The 26,507-nt window shown below is 42.5% G+C and overlaps 1 protein-coding gene across 7 annotated transcripts in view; it reads right to left on the bottom strand.

Moving 5' to 3' along the window:
- LOC105471332 (CCR4-NOT transcription complex subunit 4) overlaps positions 1 to 8,367 on the bottom strand; it is a 143,307-nt gene extending 134,940 nt beyond the window's left edge. For 4 of the 7 annotated variants that reach the window (XM_011723775.3, XM_011723777.3, XM_011723778.2 and 1 more), the window contains exon 1: positions 8,137 to 8,366. The gene's annotated coding sequence lies outside the window, so the exon portion shown is untranslated. Of the gene's footprint in view, positions 1 to 8,136 lie in introns of all 7 variants that reach the window. The other 3 variants (XM_011723772.3, XM_011723771.2, XM_011723774.2) reach the window with 1 other exon arrangement.
- Positions 8,368 to 26,507: the final 18,140 nt, after the last annotated feature.

Here is a 26,507-nt window from a genome sequence, read left to right as displayed (position 1 = left end):
AAAAGCAAGTCCTGCCCTCTCTGTTCTTGTTCTCTTGCTCTTCTACCTTACACCATGGGATGACATAGCATGAAGGCCCTTGCCAGATGCCAGCACCATGTTCTGGTTCTTCTCAGTCTCCAAAACCTTGAGCCAAATACATTTCTGTTGATTATAAGTATCCAGTCTGTGGTATTCTGTTATAGCAGCATAAAATGGACAAAGACAAGCTTCTATCCCCTATATAGAACGTACATAATGTTCTCCTTCTGGAGATGCTAGCCTATACAATCTTTATCCAAGTCTCATCTTCTTCAGGAAGCCTCACTCCTACAACTTCAGTCTGAAGATATCCCTATACTAACAGACTGGACTCATACTACATGTAGCACACATTATTTGTACACTGCTTTGGACAGTGCTAATTATATCATTATGAAAGTATTCCTGACAAGATAAATTCTACGAAGAGGTTGTGCCAAATTTTCCAAGAAGTGGTTCCATAAGCAAAGTCTATTTGAAAAATTGATTAAGGCCGGGTGCAGTGGCTCAGGCCTGTAATCTCAACACTTTGGGAGGCCAAAGCAGGTGGATCACCTGAGGTGAGGAGTTTGAGACCAGCCTGGCCAACATGATGAAACCTTGTCTCTACTAAAAATACAAAAACTTAGCTAGGTGTGGTGGCGGGCACCTGTAATCCCAGCTACTCAGGAGACTGAGGCAGGCGAGTCGCTTGAACCCAGGAGGTGAAGGTTGCAGTGAGCCGAGATCATACCACTGTACTCCAGCCTGAACAACAAGAAAACTCCATCTCAAAAAAAAAAAAAAAAGGAAAAAGAAAAGTTGATTAAATAATCCCGATTGTGGATCACACCTATGATCCTAGCACTTTGGGAGGCTGAGGCAGGCAGATGACCTGAGGTCAGGAGTTCAAGACCAGCCTGGCCAACATGGTGAAACCCTGTCTCTACCAAAAATATAAAAATTAGCTGGGCATGGTGGCACACGCCTGTAGTTCCAGCTACTCAGGAGGCTGAGGCAGGAGAACTGCTTGAACCCAGGAGGCAGAGGTTGCAGTGAGCTGGGATGGCACCACTGCCACTCCAGCCCGGGTGACAGAGTGAGACACCATCTCAAAATAAATAAATAAAGACATTTTATTATATCATGGCATAGTGGCTCACACCTGCAATCCTAGCACTTTGGGAGGCTAAGAGGATCACTTAAGCCCAGAAGTTTGAGACTACCCTGGGCAACAGGGTGAGACCCCATTTCCACAAAAAATAAGAAAATTAGCTGGGTATGGTCCCATGCCTGTAGTCAGAGTAACCTGAGAGGCTGAGGTGGGAGAACTGCTTGAACCCAGGAGTTCAAGGCTACAATGAGCTAGGATCGTGCCACTGCACTCCAGCCTGGGCAACAAAGACCATCTCAAAAGAAAAAAAAAAGAAAAAAAAAGTTCTAGTATGAATGAAACAAAGTAATGACTAAGATTTGATACTCTTTGAAGCTGAGTAACAGCTACATGGTGGTTCATATCTACTTTTGTACTTGTTTAAAAATACCAAAAGTTCCTTTTTTAAAAAGTACTAATAACGTCTTTATATCACTTTAAATGACAAAACCAAAATATAACATTTTCTTTACCCAAGGAATATGTAGGTCCCTACTGGCAGTAAGAAAAATGTTTGCAGAAAGATTTAATGCAGAATCCTAATTCTCATCTAAGAATTAATAAAAGTTGGAGGAAAAAATATAATCACACAGACGGGATTTCCATGAAAAGAAAAATTAATCCTAACAACTAAAAGCAACACTGTTTATATTATAAATCTTCATTCAATTAGAGAATTCACAAGAGGGTCCACCCAAATAATAGATGAAAATTTAAAACTTCAGAAAAAATCTTAAGCAAAACATGGGAGGCAGAAAATAAAGGGGAAAAAAAGGAAAAAAGTTGCTACAACCAATGTTCAATAACCCGAATCAGTCAACATTATTTTAGAAAATTCACAATCTGAAAACACCTAATGCTCTAAGGGAATGGATTAAAAAGTTCTTAAATAATCAGAAAATTAGCACTTCCACTCTATTCCAAAGACTGAAAAACATGCTTAGAAAATTTCAGATATTTGGATTAATGACCATGTATATGTTTGTTGCTATCAAGAAATGCTCCACCCCTTTGAAATTTCAGTCTAACTGCTTTTCAAAATTCAATCACTATTTTGCTGACATCATTCACTAATTGCTTCCAAAAGCGGTAATATAATATCTACTAATTTTTTTTTTCTTTTTTTTTTAGACAAAGTCTTACTCCGTCTCCCAGGCTGGAGTACAATGGCACAATCTCAGATCACTGCAACCTCTGACTCACAAGTTCAAGTGATTCTCCTGCCTCAGCCTCCCGAGGAGCTGGGATTACAGGTACATGCCACCACACTCAGCTAATTTTTGTATTTTTAGTAGAGATGGGGTTTCACCATGTTGGCCAGGCTGGTCTCGAACTCCTGACCTCGTGATCGGCCCACCTGGGCCTCCCAAAGTGCTGGGATTACAGGCGTGAGTCACCGTGCCTAGTCACATCTACTATTTTTAAGTGAAAGCATTTTATTCTACTAATTACACTGCTTTTTTGCCTTGACATTTTTTCCAAACTGGTTTTAGGCATATCCACAAGCCAATTTTGATTATTTTGATTTCAAATTCTACTCCATAATTGCTTTAAAACTCAAGAGGTGAGATTTTAGTAGCCATACTTTTATTTTTATTTTATTTTATTTATTTATTTTTTTTGAGACGGAGTCTCGCTCTGTCGCCCAGGCTGGAGTGCAGTGGCCCAATCTCGGCTCACTGCAAGCTCCGCCTCCCGGGTTCACGCCATTCTCCTGCCTCAGCCTCCCGAGTAGCTGGGACTACAGGCGCCCGCAACCGCGCCCGGCTAATTTTTTGTATTTTTAGTAGCGACGGGGTTTCACCGTGGTCTCGATCTCCTGATCTTGTGATCCGCCTGCCTCGGCCTCCCAAAGTGCTGGGATTACAGGCGTGAGCCACCGCGCCCGGCCTAGCCATACTTTTAAAAAGTTATTTTTGAACAGTTATCTGACATACACACCTATACAAATAGCAAGACTTATCCTAACAGCAATATACCATCTGCCCATCACCCAAAGCAATTAAAGCTTAAAACAAGACAACTCTCCTGTATGAACAGAGTTTAATAATAAAGAAGTCATACTTGAGGCCGGGCACAGTGGCTCACACCTGTAATCTAGCACTTTGGGCGGCTGAGGCAGGCAGATCATGAGGTCAGGAGTTCGAAACCAGCCTGGCCAACATGGTGAAACCCCTGTCTCTACTAAAAATACAAAAATTAGCTGGGTGTGGTGGCGGGCATTTGTAATCCCAGCTACTTGGGAGGCTGAGGCAGAAATGCTTGAACCCGGGGGGCAGAGGCTGCAGTGAGCCAAGATCATACAGCTACACTCCAGCCTGGGTGACAGAGCAAGAGTCCGTCTCGGGAGGGGGGTAAAGAAAAAATTCCATACTCACAAATAAACCTGTTAAGAGGAAAAATAAACTTATACTCAAACCGTGTTATACCATCCTTAAAGTTAGGTTTTCCTACCAAATAAATGTAACCATCTTCTTTTTGGTAGCTTGTAATTTCTCTCTTCTGATAAACGAAAAATATGCTACTAAAATCTAAGTACTAAAATCTAAGGGGCCAAAATAGTGGTGAAATTTTCTATAAACTTCATAATTAAATAATAAAAGAATCATATCATACAAAAGACATGTGTTGGCCAGGTGCAGTGGCTCACGCCTGTAATCCCAGCACTTTGGGAGGCCGAGGCAGGCAGACCACGAAGTCAGGATATCGAGACCATCCTGGCTAAAATGGTGAAACCCCGTCTCTACTAAAAACACACAAAAAAATTAGCTGGGCGTGGTGGCGGGCGCCTGTATTCCCAGCTACTAGGGAGGCTGAGGCAGGAGAATGGTGTCAACCCGGGAGGTGGAGCTTGCAGTGAGCAGAGATTGTGCCATTGCGCTCCAGCCTGGGCAACAGAGCAAAACTCCGTCTCAAAAAAAAAAAGAAATGTATCACAGAACCAGTTAGATTCTATTATAGAAGAAAAGTTGACATTTACCACATAATCTTTTCTAATAAAGAAGTCCACATAACAAGATTAAAAACAATTGTGAAGTTCTTTTGGAAAACCACTAAACGCATGATTAAAAAGTCCCACATATCTTCTTTCCTTGCATTACAAAAATAACTGGGTAAATTATGCTAGCTTTTTAATTTGCGTACTCGACTTTTGAGAAAAATATGAATATACTATAATCTTTAAAATATTGAGGATATTGCCACCTTTTATTCAGGAATGGATATTTGCAGATTTTTCCTAATATCTTTGAGGTAACATAAAACATTACAAAATCTCAGAATGTGTTAAACAAGTTTTATCCAATACATGCTATTCCAGTGGGATAAAAACCATTTACAAGTTCCATTTAGATTAAGAAATCCTTTGAGAAAAGTATGTAGTACATTCTAGTTATACTGTTTCTAGAACAGCAAAAATCTCTATAACCTATTTCCCTACTGTTTTCTTCAGAACCTGAATGTAATGTAACTTCCTTCACAAAGAGTCAAGACAGTATTATAGTTACTGTGAGAGAGCTAACTGAATTTTCACCAGAGGCTGAAGTTTTCACAAATTAAAACCATTTTACTTAAATGATCTATAAAAATAATAACACTAAGGTTAAATATATTTAATTGAGTACTATTTGCAGTCACATTAGAAAATTTAATTTTAGGCCCAGCATGGTGGCTCACGCCTGTAATCCCAACCCTTTGGGAGGCCAAGGTGGACAGATCACGAGATCAGGAGTTTGAGACCAGACTGACCAACATGGTAAAACCCCGTCTCTACTAAAAATACAAAACTTAGCCGAGCGAGCTGGCGCACGCCTGTAATCCCAGCTATTCAAGAGACTGAGGCAGGAGAATCGCTTGAACCCGGGAGGCAGAGGTTGCAGTGAGCCCAGATCGCACCACTGCACTCCAGTCTGGGTAACAGAGTGAGACTTTGTCTCAAAAAAAAAAGAGAGAGAAAGAAAAGAAAATTTAATATTTTTCTCACACAAAACAACACAAAGATAAATTTATTAAACTGAAGAATATAGATTCCTTTTAAAGCCAAGAGTAGAGTGGGGAAAAAAGGGAAGATTTCTAAATCCAAACTGCTTAAACTGATAAGATTTTTTTTATTCCTTTAAAGCACACAAAATCATTTTTAAAATAAAACTCCCTTAAAGCTAGGAGTTCATCCTCTGGCAACACCCTCTTTCTTTAACAAAGTAATGAGTTGCAAGTTATCGCTAGTACTCCCTTTTAGACTCAAGTTGAAGGGCAATACAAAAACAATTTTATTTTTCTGTACTTTGTTATTTGAGTATAACTGTCTCATCCTAATTTTATAATAGGCCAACTTTAAGCGATTCATATTCGAAACATTCTTACAGAAATAATCTATTGATCTCAAGAATTCAACTATTGAACCTGGTAGAAAGTATTCCAAATTATCAAAAGAAACCATGAAAGTATGAAGCTGTAGCGTTCATAACGTTAGATCAAAAAACTTAAACCACACAAAAATATTTAGAAATCTCAGCTCCCTATTTCTTATCAAAATACTAAAGAACTTTAGATGTCTTCTTTAAACGTACTAAAGATACAAAAGTAAATTCCTTTTGACTTCAGAGGGCCGAAATGAAGAATTCGGTAACTGCAAGCAAAAAGTATGAGGGGAGAAAATTACTTGAGAAAATATTTCGTGAGACAAACACCATTTAAAAAAAAAAAAAAAAAAAAAAAAGACGTATTAAAATCATTTACTCCCTTCTACCAGACAAACAGTCCTCTCCTAGAACTCAACTGCTTACAATTCAGCCAAGTATGATTGCCAAGAGTTTCTAAACCTGTGTTAGGATTGTTCAAAGTGGAAAGCTTCTCCACCAGTGTATTACAACAACAAAAAGTATATTTTTTAGAGTTAAAGATCAACTATTAAATACACTCCTCTGATAAACTAAATGTAAGCGATTTAAAAAAAAAAAACTCAAGTTGTAACTTAGGACAAAGTTTGCTATATAAATTGCTTGCAGTTCTAAGAGTATTTATTTGGTCCCCCAAATTGGGGCTTAAGTGACTGGAAGAAAAAAGTTTTATAGACAGGTTTTCTAACCTTAGTTTACATTTGGTAAAACAGACCATTTATCACAATCAAGTGAACATAATGCCAAATGTTAAGATTCCAAATTTTACAGGTAAAATTTGTAAAAATTACAATAACCCACTAATGGACTGCCACATGAGACTGTCACTGATGTTCAACATTTTTACATATATCTTAAGAATGCAATGTCATGTATGTCATGTTCAAACTTGGGATGTATGTATTTGCACTATGTAATCCTGGTTGCTTTTCTGGTAATTCTTTATCTCACAGTGGTCTGATTATAGCCAGGGCTGCTTCTTCCCATTATACCATTAGTCAGTATATCTTAATTTTGCTTTCACCAAAACATGGACATCATAAGCCACCTCTTGCTTCTAATTTTCTGCTTTTTACTGTAGATAACAATGACAGTGAGTTCTACCAAATGCATGTATGTGCACAGCTTTGTCATTCTTTTCCCAGCCCCCTTCTTTTCTATGAGAAAAATACGAGAAACTTAGGTTTATATAAAAACATCGATTTTTCTTTTGCATACATACCTAATGGATTTTCAAGAGAAGACAATTTATTCAGATAACTATCATCCTAGAAATGTCAAGAGAACTTTCCAAATCCAAAAATAAGAAGTAAATCTGATAATAACTGGAAAGGAAATTTCCACTCAAATCATAAATAAAATGTCATCAATTAAGCTGAACATCAATAAAACTCAGTCAAAAATCAAGTCTCAATACAGAACCCACATATAACCCACATATAATCAAAATATCACTTATATTTGCTAGCGGAGTTCACAGATGAATTCTGTATGTGCGCCAAATTTATCTTATTTTGAATTGCTGGGGTTAATATTAGTATAAATCAGAGCCCACACGAAGTGTCCTGGGCAGAGACAATCCAAAGAACGCTTAGTAGCATGGTAAAAACCGGTCCAAAATGAAAAAAAAAGAAAAGAAAAAAGCCACGTCCTAACACAACAGAGCGAATAAGCGACAAATAGATCACTGAAAGCAAAACGAAAACGGTCCCCTCCGGAGTAGACTGAATAAAAGATCTTTACTCATAACGTTTAATACTAGCCGACCTCACTTCATTCACTTCCCAACTTCCTTTACTTTTCAAGGGCCACCACGGGGCATCCCTTTTTCTGGAAGTGTATATGGAAAGGATCTGTACAGGAAAAGAGGGAAGGAACGGACAATTCTCAAGAAGGCTAAGAAACAGGTGGGTTAGCAGGAGCAGAAGCATAATCTAGACACTTAAGGGGCAGCTTTAAGATGACAGATGTGGTGGAAGGAAAGACTGCAAATCGGAAGAAGCCCTAGTGTGGCAGATACACTGTGGGCTGATTGCAAGCACCAAAGGGGGGCAAAGGCTAACTCCAGAGTGGTAGCAGTGGAGCAAAAAACAAGCAGCAGGACGGGTGGGCAATGAGCAGTGGGATTAACGAGCAGCAGCAGCAACACGGGTCAGAGTGGAAGTGATGGCTTTGGTCTTGGGAGACGGGAACCAGTGGGAAAGGACGTCAGACAGGGAATAGGGGGTTGGGGAAACAAGGAGGACTGAGACCTAAGAATCCTGCCCCTATGAAAATGCAGGGGGCAAAGCTGGAGACCAAAAGCCGCCTCGGCTCCCCAATTAAAGAAATTCTCGAAGGAGAGTCGCTGCTTGCCGCCGCGCTGCCTTCTGACCCGCTCGCTTTTCCTGATGGTAACTGCTGTGGCGTAAAGAGGAGAGGGAGGAAGAGGAGGAGGAGGCAGAAGACCAAGGAGGAGGAGGGTGAAGATGAGGCGGGGGGTGGGGAGAAAGGGGGGTGCGGCCTGTACAGTCCCAGCGAAGCCTCCGCTCTCTCGTAGCCGGTCAGCCCCGGGTTTCCCCTAAGCCCAGCCCCGCATAGACTCACCCGCCTGCCTTGCCTCGCTTTTCCCTCAGCCGACTCCACGCGCTGCCGCGTCCTCACAAGAAACCACCGAACGAGCGTCGGGGAAAAAACTCTTCAGAACCGGGCCTGATTGCTTCAGTGAGTCCGACCTTTACGGCTGAGAGAGAGACTCTCAGCTTTCGGTGGGTTCCACAGCCAGACGGGCCACCATCTTACATTAGGGTAAGACTCCTCCGGCCTCCCGTGCGCAGGCGCACGCCGATCCGGCCAGGAGGGGCGGGGGAGGGGCGGGAGGAGCGGCGGGCGGCTGAGTGGGAGGTTGCGGTGGCCGCTCCCGCAGCACCCTGGGAGTTGGAGTCCTCGGAGGGTAACCGCCCAGGGGCACGCCGGGAGTTGAAGTCCTCTCTCAGAGGGCGGAGGAGATCGCCCACCTCACGTGGCTGCTGGACTGAGCCTTTCTTCGTGTTTTGCTTCCTTCTCTGCGCGCGTGTGCTACTTCAATGTCATTTGGTCGGCGGTTTTCACTAGTCATTCTGTGTCCTCGGTGTTTTTGGAAATGTGCGACCCCAAGACTGGGGCGAGGCTAGACAATTTTTCTGGGAGCCCGAAATGTTTCTTCTCTGCCCCGCCCACCAGGGATATCTAAAGGGGGCGGGGTGGAGGTGGAGGCAGGTTGGGGGTACGAAGAGCGCGGGATTTGATCTAGGGTAAGAATTTGATACAGACTTGGCGTCTGTTTGCGAAACAAGGAGGAAACAGACGCCCGTTTAATTCATTTCCCTGTCCTTGCGCATTTGGGGGCCACCACCCTTGATACCTTCTTCACTGTAAAATCGCCGGTGAAGAAATATACTAAATTGTTCTGTGCAGATTACCCAAGAGAACGGAAGACCCGTGCACTTACAATAACGTGCTTCGGTTGATGTGAATTTGAGAATTTGCAGACCTCTGTGCGAATTAGTGTTAGTTCGCTGTCCTGCCAGCACAGCTGTGTGCAAGTTGACAAACTCTACACACATCGGCACATCCCCAAGAACAATGAATGCAGCCACAATCTCTACGAGCACTGAGGAATCATCAGTCACAAACGTCAGTCAATGTACTGGTCGCTCCCGTTTGCATCCCAGAACTCTGGTGAAAGCGGCGCTCGAAGCAGTAATTTTTGCTTATTGCATGTATTCTTCACCCACTCATACAGCAAATACTCAATGAGCTCCTCCTGGCCGCCGGGTACTCTTCTATATATTGAGAACACAATGGTGAGCAAAATAGAAAAAATTCCCTGTCCCCATCCTAGTGATATGTTGGGATGAGGAAGAGGAGAGAGGAGGCATTTTTTTAAAAATACGTGATTAAAATGCATAGTATGTCATAACCGATTTTAAAAACTTAGGAAAGGGGAGTAGGGAAAGAGGTTGCAGTTTTAAATTTATGAACTCAATGTCATAAGAAGAAGCCCTCATTTCTTTTTTCCTTTTTTTTTTTTTTTTTTTTTTTTTTTTTGAGACAGAGTTTCTCTCTATCTCCCAGGCTAGAGTGCAATCTAGGCTCACTGCGCTCACTGCAAGATCCGCCTTCCGGGTTCACGCCATTCTCCTGCCTCAGCCTCCCAAGTAGTGGGACTACAGGCGCCCGCCACCATGCCCGGCTAATTTTTTGTGTTTTTCAGTAGAGAAGGGGTTTCACCGGTCACCGAGGCTGGAGTGCAGTGGCGCGATCTCGGCTCACTGCAACCTCCGCCTCTCGGATTCAAGCGATTCTTCTGCCTCAGCCTCCCGAGTAGCTGGGATTACAGGCACGTGCCATCACGCCAGGCTAATTTTTACATTTTTAGTAGAGACAGGGTTTCACCATGTTGGTCAGGCTGGTCTCAAACTCCTGACCTCAGGTGATCCGCCTGCCTCGGCCTCCCAAAGTAGTGGGATTACAGACGTGAGCCACCGCACCCGGCCTCATTCTTTCAATACATTGGTTTTCTGTGTTTCCGTTTCCTCACTATCAAACCTAGAGACAACAGTTATTTGGGTAAAAATTAAAATATGTAATGAAGTCACATTTTACCCAAAGTTTGAAATTATAGAATCATGAAATGATTACCTAGCAAGGAAACTTGGGAAATTATTTGGATTTCCTTTTAGGTAATTAAATGCCTAAACATTCAATATGGTTGACGTTTTTATTTTAAATGTATGTTTATTTTTCTTGTATATATTACCAATTTTATAGTAGGATATAAACAAAGTAATGAAAAGAACAAAATAAAAAGAAGCCTTCCCATTATGAAAGATTAGAATCATCACAGTAAAAACTGGAAGGGATCTTAAGCATCACCTAATCCAGTGGCAACCTTATCTTAGTCAACATTCCTTTTTTTAATAAATGTTTTTATAATATGCTCTTTGTTAGCCTAAAATGAAATTCATAGGTATATAAACTACCTACATACATGATTTAATCTTAAATCAAAATGATGTTCTTTTTATAATATAAATGATATGAAGAAAGTAATTTATAATAAAATTGTTTGTATTTCAATATATAAATGCTCAGCATGACTATTCTAGAAATACAGTCAAGTCATGGTTTGCTAGCACTTATAAATAAAATCTCCAACACTAGGGGGCAATGCCACCCCTGTACTGAGACTGGCAGTAAGGTGACAGTTCCTAGGTGATCAATTATGAGAGTCACTACCATCTCAGGCCAGTACTCCTTTTACTATACTACATTGCCAGTTTTCATATGTTTAAGTATGCATATGTGTGTTTATATACTTTCATATAGACTTATGTATGTAACACTTCATTCTCATATGGTTTTAAAAGTTAACATTAAATCAGGCCAGGTGTGGTGACTCATGTCTGTAATCCTAGGACTTTGGGAGGCTGGGGCAGGCGAACTGTTTGAGCCCGGAAGTTCAAAGCTAGCCTGGGCAACCTAGGGAGACTCTGTCTCTACAAAGATAAAATTTTAAAAACAGCCGGGTATGGTGGTGTCTGCCTGTGGTTCCAGCTACTTGGGAGGCTCAGAGGGGAGGATCACTTGGGCTTGGAAGTCGAGGCTGCAGTAAGCCATGATCATGCCACTGTACTCCAGCCTGGGCAACAGAGTGAGACTCTGTCTCAAAACAAAACAAAACAAAAAACATTCAGTTGTATTACTTTGCTTACCTAATGATTCCTCAGTGTGGAACCTATCTATTCACTTAATAAATGTAGTTTATAAACCTTTAGGCATTGTGCTCAATGCTGGTGGTATAGCAAAACAGTGGTCAGCAAAACATGGTCCCTGTCCTCATAGAGCATAATGCCTAGTAGAAAAAGCAGACATTAAATAATCATACATATAAATAAATACAAGCATATAAACAGAAGTTCATATATGTGATTACAACTGGTCGTGAGTACTAAGAAGATGTTTAAAGGATGTTATGAGAAAGTTTAAGAGGGGAGCCTAATTTAGATTGGTGAGGAGAGGAGGGTAGTCTTTACCAGGTTAAGAGTGGAGAATATGCAGAGACAGGAGGTGGTTTAAAAAAAAAACCTCACCACAGGCTGGGCACAGTAGCTCACGCCTGTAATCCCAGCATTCTCGGAGGCCAAGGCAGGTGGATCACCTGAGGTTAGGGGTTCAAGACCAACCTGGCCAACATAGTGAAATGCCGTCTCTACTAAAAATACCAAAAAAATTAGCCAAGCCTGGTGGCAGGCACCTATAATCCCAGCTACTCAGGAGGCTGAGGCAGGAGAATTGCTTGAACCCGGGAGGTGGAGGTTGCAGTGAGCCAAGATCACGCCACTGTACTCCAGCCTGGACAACAAGACCGAAACTCCATCTCAAAATACAAACCTCACCACAGCCGGCATGGTGACTCATGACTGTAATCCCAGCAGTTTGGGAGGCAGAGGCAGGCAGACTTGAGCCAAGGGGTTCGAAATCAGCCTAGGCAACCTGCCAAAACCCTGTCTCCACCAAAAATACAAAAAATAAGCCGGGTGTGGTGGCACACATCCGTTGTCCCAGCTACTCAAGGGGGCTGAGGTGGGAGGATCGCTTGAGCCTAGGAGGTTGGGACTGCAGTGAGCCAAGATTGTGCCACTGCACTCCAGCCCGGGTGACAGAGTGAGACCTTGTCTCAAAAAAAAAACAAAAACAAAACAAAAACACTTCACCAGAAGGTGTGTATAGACTATGATGAGTAAGGGGAAGGGTGGCATGAGGTGAATTTAGAGAAAGGCAAGGGCCAGGCCAGGCATGGTGGCTCATGCCTGTAATCCCAACACTTTGTGAGGCCAAGGTAAGTGGATCATATGAGGTCAGGAGTTCGAGACCAGCCTGGCCAACGTGGTGAAACCCCATCTCTACTAAAAATACAAAAATTAGCCAGACATGGTGGTGCACACCTGTAGTCCCCGCTACTTGGAAGGCTGAGACACGAGAATCGCTTAAGCCCAGAAAGTGGACGTTACAGTGAGTCGAGATCATGCCACTGCGCTCCAGCCTGGGCAACAGAGTGAGACTCTGTCTCAAGAATGAATGAATGAATAAACAAATAAATAAATAAATAAAAATAAAGAAAGGCAAGGGCCAGATTATCCAGGCCCTTGTAGGTAGGAAACACAGCTCTTATTCCACAGGAAAAGGAAAGCCTGTGGAGGAAACAGTCATGATCTGACTGACATCTTGAAAAGACAGTGCCACCCAATATCCATCAATGTGAAAGTTATAAATTTAATTTCAGTACTTCCATTTTCTAGAATATTACATGGCTATATGAAAAAAAGAAAGAGAAAGAATGACATATTGACCTGGAGGAATGTCCATGATATGTTTATCAGGTAAAGAATAAATAAATACATTATAACAATATATTGTGTAATGTAATACATTTTTTAGAAACAAAAAGAACCTTGGCCGGGCGCGGTGGCTCAAGCCTGTAATCCCAGCACTTCGGGAGGCCGAGACGGGCGGATCACGAGGTCAGGAGATCGAGACCATCCTGGCTAACACGGTGAAACTCCGTCTCTACTAAAAAATACAAAAAACTAGCCGGGCGAAGTGGCGGGCGCCTGTAGTCCCAGCTACTCGGGAGGCTGAGGCAGGAGAATGGCGTGAACCCGGGAGGCGGAGCTTGCAGTGAGCTGAGATCTGGCCACCGCACTCCAGCCTGGGCGACAGAGCCAGACTCAGTCTCAAAAAAAATAAAAATAAAAAAAAATTTTAAAAAAAGAAACAAAAAGAACCAGTGCAGATTAATACAAATATATTTCTGTATAATCACAGAAAAAAGAATAGAAGGATTCATTTCACATCAAACATTTAGTGTGTGTTGGATACCTGGGAGGATTGTAATTAGATAGGCATAGAGGGAAAGCATATTTGCTTTGTAAATTAACCAGGCTTGGTGGCCAGTGCCTGTAGTCCCAGCTACTTGGGAGGCTGAGGTGGGAGGATCACTTGAGCCTAGGAAGTCGAGTCGGCAAAGTCTGCAGTGAGCTGTGATCGTGGGCAACAGAGACCCTGTCTCAAAACAAAATAGAAAAAACAAAAACAAAAACTTTTCTTCAACCTGAGGAAGTTGATTTTAAAAAAGAAAAAAAAACTTTTCTTTATAAATTGCTTCATTGATTTTTTTGTATATGAATTAGTTTTATACATTTTTTAAAAATAGATCACTCAGCTTTGTGGAGAATGGATTGGATAAAGGCAAAAATGAAAATGGAACAACTAAGAGAATATTTCAATCATCCAGACAGTAGTTCTGATTGTGGTGGTAGCAGTAAAGATAGGGGGAAAAAAAAGTGATGAATTCAAGATATATTTTTTTGGAGTTGAAATAATAGGACTTGGTGATGCACTGCATATGAAGTTCTCACGAATGACTCTCAGATTTTCCGGCTTCAATGGCCTTGTAGATAGTGGCTCCTTTAGTAAAAGGAGAATGGCGAACATTGAAATAGCATCTGTAGAAAGCAGAACAACTTTATCAGAAAAACAGCAGGATTTCAGGGAAATAATGGCTTCTCATTTGAGACTCGTGAATTTAAAAATCATGGTGATTATGTTTACCCCAACTTAGTGATTTTTCTTAATAATGCTTATTTGCTTGGTTTCTGCCAAAGAAACTATGTACAGTTGGGTTTATCTAGGCTGGAAGAGGACAATAAAAACAAGAGAGGGTTAATGGGCAACCAGAATTATGGATTGTTTCCCATTTTTAAGCCTTTTAAAATTATTAATATATAGATTTTAATTTTAATTTTTTTTTAGACAGGGTCTCACTGTGTCACACAGGCTGGAATGCAATATAGCGCAATCTCAGCTCACTGCAACCTCTACCTCCTGGGCTCAAGCAATCCACCTGCCTCAGCCTCCTGAGTAGGTGGGACTACAGGGGCACACCACCACATCTGGCTAATTTTTGTATCTTTTTGGCAGAGACAGGGTTTCCCCATGATACCCAGGCTGTTCTCAAACTCCTGGCCCAAGTGATGCACTCACCTCTGCCTCCCAAAGTGCTGTGATTACAGGCATGAGCCACTGCAGCTGACCTAGATTTGTATGTCTTGGAGATGGGGGTCTCACTATACTATCCAGGCTGTTCTCAAACTCCTGGCCTTAAGTGATCCTCCTGCCTCAGCCTCGAGTCGCTGGAACTATAGGCATGAACCACCACACCTAGCTAGATATTTTAAATAAATAACGTCATTTTCAAGTTACATTCTTGGGATATAGTTTCAAATATAGACCTACTAGGCCAAGCTTGTCCAACCTGCAGCCCACAGGCCACAATGGGCTCCAGGATAGCTTTGAATGTGGCCCAACACAAATTCATAAACTTTCTTAAAACATTATGAGTTTTTTGTGTAATGTTTTTTGTTTTAGGTCATCAGCTATCCTTAGTGTTAGTATATGTTATGTGTGTCCCAAGACAATTATTCTTCTTCCATTGTGGCCCAGGGACGCCAAAAGATTGGACACCCCTGTACTAAGCCAAAGGAAATGATCAATTTTATGACCCTTGTCATGGCTAGATTGCTTTAATATTAATACATACTGGCCGGGCGCGGTGGCTCAAGCCTGTAATCCCAGCACTTTGGGAGGCCGAGACGGGCGGATCATGAGGTCAGGAGATCGAGACCATCCTGGCTGACACGGTGAAACCCCGTCTCTACTAAAAAATACAAAAAACTAGCCGGGCGAGGTGGCGGGCGCCTGTAGTCCCAGATACTCGGGAGGCTGAGGCAGGAGAATGGCGTGAACCCGGGATGTGGAGCTTGCAGTGAGCCGAGATCTGGCCACTGCACTCCAGCCTGGGCGGCAGAGCAAGACTCCGTCTCAAAAAAAAAATATATATATATATATTAATACATACTAAAGTCACTTTATTCGTGGGACTTTTTTTTCCCCCAAAAACCCATTGATTTTGTGGAGTTTTTCCTGTTATTTAGTTAGTTTTAGTCATTTACTTAGTATTTGAGTGTTAAATATTGGATATGTGGTAGTAAGAAAAACACTAAACTCAGAGATCTTAGGGTTGAAAAGGAGAGACAGACAACAAGTAAAATAATAAGCAAATTACTTATATTGTCAAAGTATTAGGAAGGACAAAGAACAGAATGATAAAAGAAATATCAAGAAGGGATTTACTTTAGATTGAAAAGCCTCTCTGAAGAGATGACTTCATCTGAGATTAAAAGGATTTGAAGAGATTATCCATTTAATGAATGGTCTGTGCCAAGACCCTGATGCAGGAATAAGTCGAGCATATTCCAGGAATGGAAAGTTAGCCTGTGAAGTTGGGGCAGAGAACACAAAGGCAGAGTGGTAGGGGATGAGGTTAAGGAAGAAAGTAAAATCCAGATTATGCAGGGCTTTACGTGAAGTTTGGATAAGAGAGAGTTGAATGATTTGAAGCTGGAGAGTGACACGACTCAATTTACTTTTCAAAAGACCACTGTAGCTGTCAGGTGGGGAGTAGACCAGAGATAGGTGGTGAATGGAGAAGTGGAGAGACCAGTAAGGACGCTACTACAGAAGTGCAGTCTGGAGATAATGCATGGCTTGGACCAGGGCAGGGCTGGGACTAGGTGAGGGGAGAAAGGAAGCATTTGCCTTGGGCACAATATTTTTAAAATTTTTATTTATATATTATTATTTAGAGACAGGGTCTTGCCTAGTCTGGAGTGCAGTGGCATGATCATAGCACACTGTAACTAAGATCTTGATCTCCTGGGCTCGAGGGATCCTCCCACCACAGCCTCCTAACTGCAGGCATGCAGTACCACCTTGTCCAACTAAGTCTTTTATTTTTTATAGAGATGAGGTCTCATTCTGTTGCCTAGGCTGGTCTCAGACTCCTGGCCTCAAGCAGTCCTCGCTCCTCAGCCTCCCAAATTTCTGGGATTACAGGCATGAGCTACTGTGCCTGGTCCTAGGGCACAGAATTTAAGCAAACATTTAAAAACTCAGTAATTAAGGTCAATAATGTTTAGATAAAACATTTTGAAAAGTCAAAATTAATGCAAAAAAACCATGATGAACAAAATATTAAAATATATGATAAAGACAAAATCCTAGACTGGGCATAAAGGATCACGCCTAGAATCCCAGCACTTTGGGAGGGCGAGGCAGGTGGATCACTTGAGCTCAGGAGTTTGCGACCAGCCTGAGCAACATGATGAAACCCCATCTCTACAAAAAATATAAAAAATTAGCCAGGCATGGGCATGGTGGCGAGTGCCTGTAGTCCCAGCTACTTGGGAGGCTGAGGCAGGAGAATGGCATGAACCCGGGAGGCAGAGGTTGCAGTGAGCCTAGACCGCGCCACTGCACTCCAGCCTGGGTAACAGAGCGAGACTCCGTCTCAAAAAAAAAAAAAAAAAAAAAATTAACCAGGCATAAGACTTAATAGAATTGTTTTATTTATTTATTTATTTAAAGACACGGTCTCGCTCTGTCACCCAGGCTGGAGTGCAGTGATGCAATCTCAGCTCACTGCAGCCTCTGCTCTGCCTCCTACATTCAAGCGATTCTTGTGCCTCAGCCTCCCAAGTAGCTGCAATTACAGGCACATATCACCACACCCAGCTAATTTTAGTATTTTTAGTAGAGAAAGGATTTCACCATGTTGGCCAGGCTGCTCTCAAACTCCTGACCTCAAGTGATCCGCCTGCCTCAGCCTGAGTGCTGGAATTACAGATGTGAGTCACCACACCCAGCCACTTCATAGCAGAATTTTAAAAGCATTTGCTTTAAAACATGACAAGGATACTCACTACTATCATGGTTACTATTTAACAGCATACTAGAGGGGCTAGCCAATGCAAAAAGACATAAGAAAGAAGACATTTATAAACTAGAAAGAAAGAAAAAACTCTCACTATTTTCAGATATAATGATTGTCAGTATGGAAAATATATGAATACGTAACAAAAACTAAAAGCAATTCAGTTCACAATATCAACATAAGAAAACCAGCAGTATTCCTATATATCAGCCACAAGAATACAAAACCATATGAAAAATACACATGACTAAATAGTAAGACTTGTTAAATCTTGGTAAGGAGTGTTTACAGAGTCATCGGGATTTGTGGCTTCCAGTAATAAAGAGCATGCAAGGTGATTCTGACCAAACTCCTCTCTTATTATGTGAAGGGGGCAGAAGAACACACATCACAAATGCTGCATAGTGTAAATGTAAAATAAGATTTAGTGGGGAAAAGATACTGGCAGAGATGCAGCAAAGCATTATTCCCTATTATCCCACAGAGACACATCTGAAGGCTTCCATAAATAGGCTACGTATACTCCCCTCCCAAAAAAGGGGCGATTCCAGGTAATAGACCGCACTCTGTGATGTTTTACCTACCTACTGAGAATGGGAAATAGGGAGTAGGCAATTATATAAGAATGAGAACTTCCTGGTTGGGAATAACCTTGTTAGAAAGGAGCAGCTCCTGGAGTTCAGATTCTGAGAATACTCTTTTTTCTTGGACCTGCTGAAGCAGGTTCTTGCTAGGCTACTTGTCTGATCAGCTATTGCCACAAAAGTGCTGTGTAATAACTACCCCCAAGATATAATAGCTTAAAACATAGTCAGTTTTTCTCTCCAACTGCAGGTCAGCTGAGGGTCAATGGATCTAAGCTGGGTTCATCTCAGCGACTCTGCTTCAAGCTGTAAGTCCAGCTGGGATTGGCTCCTCTCTGTGGGTTAGGCTCAGGATTGCTTTCATCTGTGTTCATTCTGGGGTCCAAGGTCAAGAGGCAGCAGCTTCCTGAGGAAAGCTCTTTACATGGCAATGGCAGAGGTGCAGAAACGCAAGCCCAAATATGCAATTTTTTTTTTTTTGAGATGGAGTTTCACTCTGCCGCCCAGGCTGGAGTGCAGTGGCATGATCTCAGCTCACTGCAACTCTGCCTCCCGGGTTCAAGTGGTTCTCCTGCCTCAGCCTCCCAAGTAGCTGAGACTACAGGCACCTGCCACTATGTCCGGCTAATTTTTGTATTTTTAGTAGAGATGGTGTTTCACCATACTGGCCAGGCTGGTCTTGAACTCCTGAGCTCAAGTCATCCACCTGCCTTGGTCTCCCAAAAGTGCTGGAATTACAGGCATGAACCACCGCGCCAGGCCTTGTAAACGTATTTTAAGCCTCTCTTTACACCACATTTGGTAGCATCTCAGCAGTCAAGGTATGTTACATGGCCAAGTTCAACATTATAATACTTGGGAAATAGAGTTCTCTCCTGGAGGGTGAGGAAAATGAGTGAATATTTACTGAACACTAACTACCACAATAATGAAAGAGAAAGGAATGAATTTCCAGTACCATCCAGATTTGTCTTCACTTTCTGGCTCTTGAAGGTCATTAAATATAAGTCCTTTATCCTTTCATTAAAGATAACTAACAAGAGGTTGGATAAATACCAGAAGCATTTACTAAAAAGCATAAAAGACATAAAAATAGCTGGGCGCCATGGCTCACACCTGTAATTCCAGCACATTGGGAGGCCGAGGAGGGCAGATCACGAGGTCAGGAGATCGAGATCATCCTGTCTAACACAGTGAAACCCCGTCTCTACTAAAAGTACAAAAAATTAGCCCGGCATGGCAGTAGGCACCTATAGTCCCAGCTACTCGAGAAGCTGAGGCCAGAGAATGGCGTGAACCCAGGAGGCGGAGCTTGCAGTGAGCCAAGATTGCGCCACTGCAGTCCAGCCTGGGTGCCAATGCAAGACTCCATCTCAAAAAAAGACATAAAAGTATAGTCAGCCTTGAAATGAGAAAAAAGTTGGAGCTTAAATAAGTGAATTGAAGCGATTTCCATTCAAGGGGCATTTGGTCATCCAAAAAAGGCATCTGAGAGACAAGGCTACCTTCTGCCAATTGCCAAAGGTAAAAATCCTCTGGCAGCCAAAGATAAAGATCTCCCTCATTGTTAAATATTCTCTTTAAATATACTACTGCTTTTACCCAGGAGCCATTTGCTAGTCTAAGGGGAGCAGCTGAAAATGAGTAGCTTTATGGAAACTTGAGGCTAGAGGAACAGGAGTTGGAGGTCAACACATGCTGAAGGTGGGGACTCTCTGCCCTGGACTGGGACCCTGAAATGCCCTACTTAAGAAAGTAAGGGGGCTGGGCACAGTGGCTCATGCCTATAATCCCAGCACTTTGGGAGGCCAAGGCAGGTGGATCGCTGGAGCTCAGGAATTCCAGACCAGCCTGGGCAACATAGAGAGGCCCCGTTCTCAAAACAAACAAACAACAACAACAACAACAAAAACAGATTTTAGCCGAGCACCTTGGCACACCTATAGTCCCAGCTACTCAGAAGGCTGAGGCAGGAGGATCATTGATTGCCCAGAAGTTCACAGCTGCAGTGAGCTATGATCACGCCACTGCACTCCAGCCTGGGTGACAGAATGAGACCCTGTCTCTAAAAAAAGAAAAAAGAAAATAAAGGTAGGTCCTCAGGCAATGCAGAAAATTCAAAAACAAAAAAAATAAAAAGGAAGGATAGTAACTCAACTTCAGAGAGTAATCTTGGTAACTGGCATTGTAGCATTGCCTTGGACTACTAGCACCATCGGGTTCTTGGTAGAAGGAAACAAAAATTCCCTGGAGGAACCTATATTATCCTAGCTTTTAAAGTATACCTGAAAGAAAATTTTAAAATAAAATGTCAGCTGGGCACAGTGGCTCATGCCTTTAATCACAGCACTTTAGGAGGCCAAGGCAGGAAAGTCACTTGAGCCCAGGAGTTCAAGACCAGTCTAGGCAACATCGTGAAACCCTGTCTCTATAAGAAAAGTACAAAAATTAGCCAGGCGTAGTGGCATGCACCTGTAGTCCCAGTTACCTGGGAGGCTAGGGTGGGAGGATCACCTGAGCTCAGGAGGTTAAGGCTACAGTGAACTGTGATTGTTCTACTGTACCCCACCCCATCTCAAAATAAAATAAAATAAAATAAGTCCAAGAATCAATAAATTATGGAATATATATGAAGTCAAGACAGTGCAAATCAGGGCCCAAAAAAACAAACAAAAACACAACAGAAAACAAAATCCACAGAGACACTAAGTATTAGAATTACTAGAGAAAAGTTGTAAAACAATTACATTTTCTCTTTTAGCGTAGACAAAAGATAAACTTTAAAATCTCTGCAAGGAACTAGAAACTATTAAAAGTGACTTTACGGAGTTGAAAGAGATCCAACTAGAAGTTTAAAACTGATAAAGGTAATCACCGAAATTAAGAACTCAGGCTGGGCGTGGTGGCTCAAGCCTGTAATCTCAGCACTTTGGGAGGCCAAGTAGGCAGATCACTTGAGGTCAGGAGTTTGAGACTAGCCTGGCCAACATGGTAAAACTCCAGCTCTACTAAAAATACAAAAATTAGCTGGGCATAGTGGCAGGAACCTGTAATCCCAGCTACTCAGGAGGCTGAGGCAGTAGAATCGCTTGAACCGGGAGGCGGAGGTTGTAGTGAGCCGAGATCGCACCACTGCACTCCAGCCTGGGTGACAGAACAAGATTCCATCTAAAAAAATTTTAAAAAAGGAACTCAGTGTACGACTTTAACAGATGATTAGGCAGAACTGAAAAGAAAATTAGTGAACTAGATGGTAGAAGGTTTATTCATAGTAAAACTCATAGAGATAAAATGAAGTAAAATACAAAATAGAGAACAAGAGATATATATGATACAGAGAAATGGTCTAGTATAGTTAGTATCCCAAAAGATCAGAGAGAGAAAATGGAGTTGAGGCAGTATTTGGAGATAATGACTGTGAGTTTCCCAGAACTGATGAGGGACCTCAATTCATTGATTCAAGATGCCCAGTGATTCCCAAAAAGGTAAAAGAAAGGAAAGAAAGCCATATGTGTTCATTCTAGGGCCCAGGCTGAAGGGGCAGCAGTGTTTACTATAGTCAGTATATATTGAGTCTAACTTCTTAATCCAGTCTGATGGTGACTATCTTTTATTTTGTTATTTTCTAATTTAAAAAAAATTTGTGTAGGGACAAGGTCCTACTATGTTTTCCAGGCTGGTCGCAAACTCCTGAGCTCAAGTGATCCTCCTGCCTTAGCTTCCTAATATACTAGGATTACAGGTTCAAGCCACCACACTCAGCCTGATCACTACCTTTTAATTGAGCTGTTTAAACCATTTACACTTAATATAATTATTGATATGGTTGGATTTAAATCTACCATATTGCTAATTGTTTTCTATTTGTCTCATCCTTTTTTTGTCCTTTTTTCCTACATTCTTTTGTATTGGGTATATTTTATTCTATTTTATCTCCACTATTGGCTTACTAGTTATAGCTCTTTTAAAATTATTTTAGGTCAGGCATACTGGCTCACACCTGTAATCCTAGCACTTTTGGAGGCCAACATGGGATGGTCACTTGAGCCCAGGAATTCGAGATCAGCCTGGGCAACATGGCAAGACCCCAGGTCTACAAAAAATAAAAACCATAGCCAAGCTTGGTGGCACACACTTGCAGTCCCAGCCACTCAAGAGACTGAGAGGCTGAGGCAGGAGAATCACTTGAGCCCAGAAGGTAGAGTCTGCAGTGAGCCATGTTCCTACCACTGCATTCCAGCCTGGGTGACAGAGCAAGACCCTATCTCAAAAAAAAAAAAAAAAAAAAAAATATATATATATATATATATACACATTTTAGTGGTGCCCTAGAGTTTACATCTTTAATACATTCTTAATACAACACAGCCTACCTTCAAATAATATTGTACCATTTCACATATAGTATAAGAATCTTACAACAGTGTATTTTAAATTCCTTCTTCCCCATCTTCATACTATTTTTGTCATATATTTTACTTTTACACAAGTTATAAAGCTCCAATATATTGTTACTATTTTGCATTAGACATCAATTATCTCTCTCTCTCTTTTTTTTTTTTTTTTTTTTTTTTAAGGCAGTCTCACACTATTGCCCGGGCTGGAGTGCAATGGCACAATCTTGGCTCCCTGCAACTTCCACCTCCCAGGTTTAAGCAATTCTCCTGCCTCAGCCTCCCGAGTCGCTGGGATTACAGGCGCCTGCCACGATGCCTGGCTTATTTTTTGTATTTTTTAGCGGAGACGAGGTTTCACTATGTTGGCCAGGCTGGTCTTGAACTTCTGACCTTGTGATCCACCCACTTCAGCCTCCCAAGGTGTTGGGATTACAGGCGTGAGCCACCGCACCCAGCCCAATTATCTTTTTAAAATAAGAAAAAACATGTATTTTACAGTTACCTTCATGTTACCTTCGTACGTTGAGCTCTTACTTGTTTATATGGATATATAAATGTCTGTTAGGTATCATACTTCAGCTCAAATAACTTTCACATTTCTTGTAATTTGTCAGATGCAGATTACAAATTAGCCAGGTATGGTGGCTCACACCTGTAATCCCTACTCAAGAGACTGAGGCAGGAGAATTGCTTGAGGTCAGGAGTTTGAGCTATGATTGCACCACTGCACTGCAGCCAGGGAGACAGAATGAGACTCCATCCCTTAAAAAGCTCAAATGTGGCCCGGTGTGGTGGCTTATGCCTGTAATCCCAGCACTTTGGGAAGCCGAGGCAGGTGGATCACGAGGTCAGGAGATCGAGACCATCCCAGCTAACGTGGTGAAACCCCTATCTCTACTAAAAATAAAAAAAAATTAGCCAGGTGTGGTGGCTGGCACCTGTAGTCCCAGCTACTTGGGAGGCTAAGGCAGGAGAATGAACCTGGGAGGCGGAGCTTGCAGTGAGCTGAGATCGTGCCACTGCACTCCAGCCTGGGGCGACAGAGTGAGACTGCGTCTCAAAAAAAAAAAGCTCAAATGTCTCAAATGTAAATTTAAAAAAAATTTTTCTTGTAATGCAGGTATTCTGTCAATTAATTCTCTCAGCATTTGTTAGCTTGAAAAGGGCTTTACTTTGACATAATTTTTGAAAGATGTTTTCCCTGTGTATGAATTCAGAGTTAACAGTTTGAATATCATGTTAGCCATGGAAGTGCACCACTCATATGTCTCTCGAAAAGAACCTGCTGCAGAAAGCATAGATAATGGATAATCCCAGATGCCTCACCTTTGAATCTACCACACCATTCAGCTACATAAAGCACTGGAAAAGCACCAACTTAGAGACAGTACACTGTAAGAGTAGGATGCCATCCTTCCAGATGCAGTATAAACATTAAATCAGAGTCCATGTGGCATAGTGTCCTCACTAAAAATATGTGGGTCCAGGAAATGAGGGTGAAAGCAGGAGTGGCCCCATTTTCCCTCACTCCCAATGACCTACTGGGGATTTTGTGCTTTGGTGATGCTGGGCTCTAGAGGGTTATAGGTCCTAGTATCCAAAAAGGTCACCTGCTTGCCAGAGGAAATAGCAAGGGTACCATTGAACTATAAGCTACTGCTGCCACCAGTGCACTTTGAACCCCTTATGACTGGGGACCAACAGTTAAGAAGAGTTACCATCTCAGGCGGGCCACAGTGGTTTGCGCCTGTAATTCCAGCACTTTGGGAGGCCGAGGCGGGCAGATCACTTGAGGTCAGCAGTTCAAGACCAGATCAGCCTGGCCAAAATTGTGAAACCCTATCTCTCTATAATACAAAAATTAGCCAGGCATGGTGGTGGACGTCTGTAATCCCAGCTACTTAGGAGGCTGAGGCAGGAGAATCATTTGAACCCGGGAGGCAGACATTGCAGTGAGCCAGGATAGCGCCACTGCACTCCAGCCTGGGCTACAAGAACAAAACTCCATCTCAAAAAAAAAAAAAAAAAAAAAAGGAAAAAAAGGGCCAGGCACGGTGGCTCATGCCTGTAATCCCAGCACTTTGGGAGATGGAGGCAGGTGGATCATGAAGTCAATAGTTTGAGACCAGCCTGACCAATACGGTGAAGCCCCTCCTCTACTAAAAAATAATAATAATTTTAAAAAATTAGCTGGGTGTGGTGGTGTGCGCCTGTAGTCCCAGCTACTCAGGAAGCTGAGGCAGGAGAATCGCTGGAACCTGGGAGGCGGAGGTTGCAGTGAGCCAAGATCACACCACTGCACTCCAACCTGGGCGACAGAGCGAGACTCTGTCTCAAAAAAAAAAAAAGTAGAGTTACCATCTCGGCGGGGATGATTGACCTGATCAGCAGGGGGATATGGACTACTTTTACACAAGGGACATGGGAGTATACTTGTGGAACACTTGGGCATCATCTTGATGCTTCCTTGCCCAATTTTAATTGAGAGTGGTCACATACAGCAGTCCTGGCCTGAAGAGGTGATAGTTATAAAGCACTCAAATGCCTCTGTAATTAAGATTTTAATTACACCTTCTGGAGAGCCTCTAAGACCAGCCAAGATGAGGGCTGTGGATAAGAGAAGTTTAGAATGGATAGTGAAGGAAAGAGAGAAAAATCTGTTACAGCTCCATGACCGTATGCAACCCCTAATAGTTTCTGTATTTCTTTCCACTAACCCCCATCATCTAAGTTTACCTTCAGGAAGAGAGGCCCACAGGAAATTGGGAGGGGAGTTGTTCCCTAAACACATGGGAAAGGGGATCTGTGCAGTATAAGAGGTGGACAGTGACAGTCATGAAGTTTTGCTACACAGATGTTCCTTCAAGAAAACCTGCTGGCCAGGTATGACCAGCAAGGGGTGAGGCCAGCTCATGTCTGTAATTTCAGCACTTTGAGAGGCCAAGTTGGGAGGATCTCTTGAGCCCAGGAATTCAAGACCAGCCTGGACAACACAGCAAGACACTGTCTCTAAAAATAAAATTTAAAAATTAGCCAGGTATGGTAGTGCCAGCTACATGGGAGGCTGAGGTCAAAGGATCCCTTGAGCCCAGAAAATGGAGGCCATAGGGAGCTGTGATTGCACCACTGTGCTCCAGCATGAGTGGCCTAGCAAGACCCCATCCCCCCCCACAAAAAAAAGCTTGCCTTAGGGTTGGGGACCGCAGTTAACTCACACACCCTTGGGGTTGGGGACTGCAGTTAGCTCACACACCTTTGGGTCCACAGCAGTTTCTAGTCATAACCAGGTGTGACTTTGGGAGGAGTGGCTCAGGTGGAATGAAGAAAATGACCACTGAGGTGAGGAGGTCAAGGAACTGAGAAGTCATGTGACAGGAGTTGGCTTGGATAGCAAAACAACAGTATGGGCAAGTGGATGAGGGAGAAAGACCAGGAATGTAGATGACATTAAAGAGTAGAGAGAGGTCCCATGCACAGTTGCTTAGGCCTGTAATCCTAGCACTTTGGGAGGCCAAGATGGGAGGATTGCTTGAGGATTGCAGGAGTTCAAGACCAGCTTGGGCAATAAAGCAAGACCCAGCCTCTACAAAAAATTTTAAAAATCACTTGGGTGTGGTGGCATGTGCTTGTAGTCCCAGCAGCTCCTCAGGAGGCTGAGATAGGAGGATCGCTTGAGCCCAGGAATTTGAGGTTGCTGTGATTGGTGATTGTACCACTCACCGTACTTCAGAAACAAACAAAAAGAGTAGAAGGAGAGGATAATATAGCCAAATGTCATGAATTCTGAAGAAACAGGTTTACGAGAGGAAGAAACAGTATTTTTTACTATTTTACTTTAAACATTTTATTTTTTGAAACAGGATCTCACTCTCTCACCCAAGCTGGAGTGCAGTGGCACAATCACGCCTCACTGCAGCCTCAACTTCCCAGGCTCAAGCAGTCCTCCTACCTCAGCCTCCCTAGCAGCTGGGACTACAGGCATGCACCACCACGCCCAGCTATTTTTAAATTTTGTGTGTGTGTTTAGTAGAAACGGGGATTCACCGTGTTGGCCAGGCTGGTCTCGAACTCCTGAGCTCAGGTGATCCACCCACCTCAGTCTCCCTAAGTGCTGAGATTACA

The sequence above is a fragment of the Macaca nemestrina genome, chromosome 4 (assembly GCF_043159975.1).
Source record: "Macaca nemestrina isolate mMacNem1 chromosome 4, mMacNem.hap1, whole genome shotgun sequence".
Lineage (NCBI taxonomy): Eukaryota > Metazoa > Chordata > Mammalia > Primates > Cercopithecidae > Macaca > Macaca nemestrina.
This window is presented reverse-complemented; position numbering and strand designations above follow the sequence as displayed.